The sequence below is a fragment of the Macaca mulatta genome, chromosome 1 (assembly GCF_049350105.2).
Source record: "Macaca mulatta isolate MMU2019108-1 chromosome 1, T2T-MMU8v2.0, whole genome shotgun sequence".
Lineage (NCBI taxonomy): Eukaryota > Metazoa > Chordata > Mammalia > Primates > Cercopithecidae > Macaca > Macaca mulatta.
Genome location: NC_133406.1, coordinates 177,393,345 through 177,399,991, shown reverse-complemented (window position 1 = coordinate 177,399,991; position 6,647 = coordinate 177,393,345). Strand labels below are relative to the sequence as shown.

At 41.8% G+C, this 6,647-nt stretch overlaps 1 pseudogene; it reads left to right on the top strand.

Annotated features, from left to right (window-relative positions):
• The first annotated feature begins 4,654 nt into the window (after window positions 1–4,654).
• Window positions 4,655–5,285, top strand: LOC100427846 (small ribosomal subunit protein uS2B pseudogene; annotated as a pseudogene).
• Window positions 5,286–6,647: the final 1,362 nt, after the last annotated feature.

Genomic DNA, 6,647 nt, shown 5'->3' with positions numbered 1-6,647 from the left:
CCTCCCCAGTCTCTCTCTCCTAGTTGCATATCAGATCACTGTCACTCCTAAAATAGATTCAACTCCCTGAAAATATCTTATAAGCCAGCTAACTAGAATGTATGTACAAATTTTACAAAATCTCAAATGTACAATTTCTTCACATTTTTAATCAAGATGTGTACATTCGGTCCCAAGAAAGCTTCAAATGCTGGATCGCAGTGTCTGTAATCATCTGCATATCTGTCTATTTTTCATACCATATGGGAAGCCCCTTGTGGGTAGGAGCCTTGTCAACCATATTTGGATTCCTACAACCCAGCACAGAGTCTGTTGACTAAACTCCTTGAAAGCAAGGAATGGTTCTTTTTTCAGTTATTTTTATTCCTCATGGCCCCAACCATATGCCTCACACATACTCAGTAAATATTTGTTGATTTAAACATCTTGTTGGCGGGGCTTACCTTGGGATATATTTCATAAGCACACAAAATGAGTGTGTGTTTTGAATTGTCTCAGCAAACCAGTGCCTGCATAATGTAGACAAAGTAAGAAAAGAGAAAGACTTTGGGATTGAGCACAAAGCATTCAACCTGATCTCATAGTTTCACAGTCCAGTATACTCTGAGCAGAACCATACTCCAGGTGGACTAAACTACATTTTACACAGTTCTTTCTCTTAGCCTTTCCCTGGAGTGCTTTCACCACAAACCCAGCAATAGTCAACAGTACAAGGTTTTACGTGCTAGTTCAGCTGCTTCAAAGCCAACATAATCTGGGCAGCATTCTACACTCAGCATTTATCCAGACATTTGATAACCTGATGTGTGCCTGGTACTGGGCACTGGGTAAACCATAGAGGAGATAGACTCTAGTAAGTTTTGAACTGTGTCCACAAGCCGCTTAGAATCTAGAGTAACACACTGTCAATAATGCACTGTTGTGTGGTAAGCACAGTGTCTGAGGAAAGAAAGCACAAGGTGCCCCAAGAGAAAGAACAGTATTTTGATCGAAAAAAGGTACCAGGCCAGGCGCAGTGGCTCATACCTGTAATCCCAGCTCTCTGGGAGGCTGAGGCGGGTGGATCACTTGAGGTCAGGAGTTCTAGACCAGCCTGGCCAACATGGTGAACCCCCATCTCTATTAAAAATACAAAAATTAGCCCGGCGTGATGGTGTATGCGTGTAGTCTCAGCTACTCAGGAGGCTGAGGCAGGAGAATTGCTTGAACCCCGGAGGCGGAGGTTGCTGTGAGCTAAGATGCATCACTGCACTCCAGCCTGGGCAACAGAGTGAGACTTTGTCTCAAAAAAAAAAAAAAAAAAAAAAAAGTACCACTTCTCTCTCCTTGGCACAATCCCCTCCCCTGCATATGAAGAACTAGTTCCATTATCAGCATTTTTTTTTTTTTTTTAGAGACAGGGTTTCACTCTGCCTTCCAACTAGAGTGCAGTGGCGCAGTCATAGTTTACTGCAGCCTCAGACTCCTGGACAGCTGGTTTTAGACGGCCGTTGATACACTGGAGGTGGTCTGAAGGAGAGTTGCCAGGAGAAATGGTTATCTTTTCCCTTCCTCAAAGAGGAGAGAGAATTGAGAAGCATGTAAGAATATTAGGGAAAACAAATTGTTTGAAAACATTGAAAATAACTGTTCTTGAAAGCTTCTGAGTATTCCTGGGGTATTGATGATTTAAAGAACTATGTCAACTCTATTACCATGAACACACTCTAATTGTATTAAATCCCACACTGAGAGTATCAATAGCTCCACAGAGCCCAAGAAATAAAATACAAACTCTTTCTTAGGCTGTGTTAAAGACCTCTGTAATCTGGCTTCAGTCTTGTCTCTCTTTGTTACAGAGACTATATCCATTTCCCCTTCTTGTATTACTAATAAAAATTTTAGCTGGAAACATGGCCTCCCAGAAAAAAAAAACTATGCCGTCCAGTTCCCCTGAAGCTAGGTGAGGCCATGTGACCACGCTGAGGCTAATGGGATGCAAGTGAAAATGGCAGGTGGCAGCTTCTGGGAGTCTTGAGGTCATGGGTACACACCTCATCCTGTTGATTGGGACAAGAATGTCAGGACTGAAGTTCCATCCTGGACTATGATGACAAGGGCCACACCCTAGGGGTGGCAAAGCAGAAAATGAGAAGGAACTGCGTCCCTGGGGACTTCATGGAACACAGCCACCAAACCAGTCCTGGGGACTTCATGGAACACAGCCACCAAACCAGTCCAGGGGACTTCATGGAACACAGCCACCAAACTAGTCCTGGATGGACTATCCCCAAATTTTGAACTGGAAGGAAAATTGTTTTCTGTCTTATTTCAGCCACTACATTTGGAGACTTTGCAAATTGAGACCACTCTGAAGCAATAGCCTCAGTATAACTACCTCCCTTTCCTCCAGATCCTCAGTGGCCTGCTATGACAGGCACCATGCTAAAGCTCTCAACGGCACATCTCATTTAATCCTCACAAATACCTGTTAGGTAGCAACTATTATTAGTACCATTTCACAGATGAAGAAACTGAGACTTAGAAAGATTAATGTACTTGCTAACTAGAGGCAAAGCCAGTTTTTTTCAGTCCAGGCAGTTTGTCTCCAGAAGCTATATCTGAATCTCTGTGTTCTGAATGTTTATGCTATATTACCTGCCTCACAGAACTACTTTCCCTATATTCCATGTCTTTACTCGTGTTATTTGCTCGGCACCTAAAATGACTTTCTGCCTTCCCCATGTCCTTTCCTTCCTAGACGCACCACCTTCTGCATGAAGGCCTTGATGCAGAATAGAAATAAATCCCTCCTCAATGAGTCCATTGCACCTTAGCTATGCCTCTATTATATCACTTTGCATATCCTGCCTTCTAATCTCGTTAGCTATGTTATGTGTCAGTTTTCCTCAATATATTTTAAGCTCCTTAAGAACAAGAAATATATTTTATCTGTCCTTGTGTTCTCCATAGTGTCTAACAGTAAAATTCAATAAATCTTACTTGACTTGCTAAAAACTAAGTTCTTGGCCTGGTATGGTGGCTCACACCTGTAATCCCAGCACTTTGGGACCGCTGAGTTGAGCAGATTGCTTGAGCTCAGGAATTCAAGACCAGACTGGGCAACATGACAAAATCCTGTTTCTACAAAAAAATGCAAAAATTAGCTGGGTGTGGTGGCCCTCACCTGTAGTTCTAGCTACTCAGGAGGCTGAGGTGAGAGGATCACTGAGCCCGGGGAGTTTGAGGCTGCAGTGAGCTGTGATTACACCACTGCACTCCATCCTGGGCAGCAGAATGAGACCCTGTCTCAAAAAAAGAAAAAAAAAAAAGTTCTGATTGGAAGAGAGGAGTTTTTGACTATTTTATAAATGAAAGACAGGTAGTGAGTTGTAGTTCTAAATAACTGATGCACTGTAACAGCACTGTCCAGTAGAACTTTCCACAGTGATGGAAACTTTCTATACCCACACTGGCTAATACAGTAGTCACTAGTCACATGTGGCTACTGAGCGCTTGAAATATGGCTAGTACAGAAAAGCGACTGAAATTTTAATTTTAATTAATTTACATATAAATAGACACATATAGATAATAGCTACCATATTGGATGTTACAACTCTAAAACTATGTTGAAACTTTGGAAAACAGCACGAGCATGCTTTGTATAGAGTAAGTGGTCAGTAAATGTTTGCTATAGGACTTTGAATTGGATTGAAGGGAATCAGTAGACATCATCTATGTAGATTTAAAAGGAAAAAAAAACAAACTGAGAAAGATAGAAACTTCAAAAAATTCGGGAACAACACAGAAAAAGATAAAGTTGAAGCAACAAAAACAACAAGAAAAACACCAAGGATCATCATTTACAGCAGAAAAGAACCCTTAACAAACCCTTCCGGCAAAGCCGGGAAGAGGTATGTCAAGACAGGCAATTATATGACATATAAGCCCAGTTTAATAAAGACTGGGCTGGCATCCATTTACAGAACCCTCCAGAGGACACTGAGGTTTCTCATGCTATATTTAAAGAAACTGTCTGTAAAAGGTTGGGATGGGTCTCACTAGGCTGGAAAGAATAAGTCCAGATCACTCTATTTAACAACCATTCATCATAAATTCAATATTTTATTCGGTAGGGAAATGACAGAAACTCACTCACTCCTAGTTATGGTAATTCAAAGCAAAAAACCTTCTAGTTATACTATCAGGCCAAAATCTAAATTTTAGGCCCCTTTGGAATTTTTCACTTTTGCTTATTTGCCATTAAGGTGGCGCATGAAGAAATGCAGTTAAGGACCTACACTGTTAAGTGAGCTCTTCCCAGCCTGGCCATTCTGGGGGTGACCTTTCCACCAGGTTCCTGGCATAAGGCAGTGTGTCTCCTGGAGCAAAGCCAGAATGTAAGATGAAAAGCCACATGCAGAGGATGACGCAAGGGAAACAATCATGACTTTCATAATGAGAGCCAGAAAGAAATTTGAGGTCTTATGCTCACTAGTTCCTAAGCCTGGGTGTTGTAGTCAGCATAATAACTCCCTTAACATTTTATTCTTCAGGATTTCTAGCCACAGAAGAATGAGTTATACTAGCAATCAAACTTTGGGTGTACTTGTCCATGCTCCCCAGACAGAGATCCATACAGCATGTCATAATTTAAAGAGAAACTTTCACAATGTTTGGAGCCCTTGCTGCCCTGAACATGAAGGAGGAGAATGTCCTCACGTTCCTTCCAGCAGGAATCCACTTAGGTGGCACCAACCTTGACTTCCAGATGATACACTACAAAAGGAAAAGTGATGGCATCTACATCATAAATCTGAAGAGGACCTGCAAGAAGCTTTGGCTGGCAGCTTGTGCCATTGTTGCCATTTGGAAACTCAGCTGCTGTCAGTGTCACATCCTTCAGGAATGCCAGCCAGCAGGCTATGCTGAAGTTTGCTGCTGCCACTGGAACCACACTTATTTCTGGGTGACTTTATTAACCAGATCCAGGCAGCCTTCTGGGAGCCATGTCTTCTGATGGTTACGGATCCCAGGGCTGACCACCAACCTTTCACAGGGATATTGTATGTTAACCTGCCTATGTGTGCTCTGTGTCACACATATTCTCCTCTATACTACGTGATCATCACCATCGCATGCAATGACAAGGGGCTCACTCAGTGGGTCTAATGTGGTGGATCTTGACCTGGGAAGTTCTGCACATGCATGGCACCATCTCCTGTGAGCACCCATGGGAGGTCATGCCTGATGACTACTTCTCCAGAGGAAGAACAGGAAAGAAAATAGGCTGGGCACAGTGACTCAAGCCTGCAATCCCAGCAGTTTGGGAGACCAAGGCAGGAGGATCACTTGAGGCCAGGAGTTCGAGACCAGCCTGGCCAATATGGTGAAACCCTGTCTCTACTAAAAATACAAAAATTAGCTGAGTATTGTGGTACATGCCTGTAGTCACAGCTACTTGGGAGGCTGAGGCATGAGAATCTCTTGAACCTGGGAGGTGAAGGTTGCAGGGAGCCAAGATGGTACCACTGCTCTCTAGACTCTAGCCTGGGTGACAGAGTGAGACTCTGTCTCAAACAAAAACAAAAAAAGAAAGAAAGAAAGAAAGAAAGAAAGAAAGAAAGAAAGAAAGAAAGAAAGAAAGAAAGAAAGAAAGAAAGAAAGAAAGAAAGAGAGAGAGAGAAAGAGAGAAAGAGAGAGAGAGGGAGGGAGGGAAGGAAGGAAGGAAGGAAGAAAGGAAGGAAGGAAGGAAGGAAGGAAAAAGAAAAAGAAGTAATTACTCATAAACTGAAGTAATTACTATGAATAATAGCAATGATTTACTAAATGTCCACTACACTCAACATCTAGCATATTTTTCCTACAATTTCCCAGTTACAATGTAAGGCAAATATTATTAATATGATTACCCCCACTTGAAAAATAAAGAAACTGAGGGTCAGGGAAATTAACTGAGTTTACCAAGGCCATACAACAACTAACATAACACGTGCTCAATGAAAGGGAATTCCTTTATTTATTTATTTATTTATTTATTTATTTTTGAGACAGGGTCTCACTCTGTCACTTAGGCTGGAGTGCAGTGGCATACTTACAGCTCACTGCAGACTTGATATCCCAGGCTCAAGTCATCATCCCATTTCCGCCTCCTGAGTAGCTGGGACCACAGGCACACACCACAATACTGGCTGATTTTGTTGTTTTTTTTTTTTCCATTTTTTGTAGAGATGGAGTCTCTCTATGTTGCCCAGACTGGTCTCAAACTCCTGGGCTCAAGTGATCCTCCTGCCTTGGCCTCTCAAAGTGCTGGGATTGTAGGCATGAGCCATCGTGCCCGGCTAGACTGACTTTTTAAAGTAATGAAAGTAATGCATACTCAGGTAAACAAATTAAAGCCCCACAGGATATGAAGTGAAAAGCAAATGTCTTCTTCCTGCCACTCCTAACTCCCTAGAATTTCTTCCCCAGCAATAAACAGTGTTAAACACTTTCAGATATTCTTCCAGATATTTTTATGCATTTATACAAGCAGGGCCATATTTGCCTATTTTCTTGCAATTTGCTTTTTTTCCCTTAATTTATTATAGACTTCTTTCCATATTAGAACATATAGATCTACCTCATTAAAAATAATTGTGGAATATTCTCCTCTATAAATGTAT